Source organism: Carlito syrichta, unplaced genomic scaffold (genome assembly GCF_000164805.1).
Source record: "Carlito syrichta isolate Samal-C Ts95f unplaced genomic scaffold, Tarsius_syrichta-2.0.1 Scaffold309834, whole genome shotgun sequence".
Classification (NCBI taxonomy): domain Eukaryota; kingdom Metazoa; phylum Chordata; class Mammalia; order Primates; family Tarsiidae; genus Carlito; species Carlito syrichta.
Window position 1 is genome coordinate 378,676 of NW_007253930.1, and position 1,081 is coordinate 379,756.

The window sequence follows — 1,081 nt, forward strand, 5'->3', positions numbered from 1 at the left end:
CTCATCAATACTCTAAGGGGAAAGACTAATGCTAGGTTATTATTTTGGTTTGATTCTTTCTGGCTTGATTCTTACTAGCTTTTCTAGAAAAAAACACACAAATTATATCAAATTCAGAAATGTACCAATTTGCAAAGACAGTCACCATTGTGAGATGCCAAAATAGTAATTACCTTCAATAAAGGATCAAACTCCTATTATAAGGAATCTTTCTATGCTTTATTTACTCTAAAGATCATACATGCAGCAGGACCTTAAAAGAGAAATAAAACTTACATTTTCATTGTCTGTTTTTTTGTTTCTATTTCTTCCTGTATTCTCTGTCTCGGTGAATATAGTTCAAACTGGATTCTGTTGTGATCCTAGTACTCATTCAAGGCAGAGTTACACACAGTCATTAACATGGATGTATATATGAAGGTGAAAAAGACAAAGAGGTGGAAAAGAAGAGAGATGCAGTAAGTCTTTTCAGGGAAAAGGGTGAGAGACAATGGTCACCAAGAAGGAAAAAGTAGCAAAGACTGTAGACCTATTCACTATGAGGACAATGTAATAAAAGAAAGTCCATTTTCTTCCCAAAAAGACAAAACTGTATTTTTAAACTAATTATATGCAATAAGAAAAATAATAGTGGTAGTACTTTTGTTGACTGACTCCTTCAAGGATTTATTTCTATTCCTTTCTTATTTTCTAATATTTCAACAATGCTCAACTCTATGGAGCCTCTTCAGTTTTGGTGGATCAAGGATACGGATGCTAGGAAAAGACAGAAGTTAGTTTAAGAGAGATATGAAAATACACACAAGATAGCACTTGAGCATCTTGAGAGAGGAAACTAAACTGAAATCTGGAAAAACAAAAATGAAAGGAAGAACCCCTGGAAAGGGACAGAGAAGCATCTCAGATTTCTCAGTTTCCACTTGGTGCTTCAGAGACATCTAGATTCATGGAGGAAGGAGAAAGCTAGTGTCAAGCCCCACCTCTGGTTATTCCTGATGTTCTTCTTTGATGAGAGCACCAAGGGACATCGATTATGTTTTTTTAAACAGAATAGAGGCTCATATTTTCAAGGCACTAATGA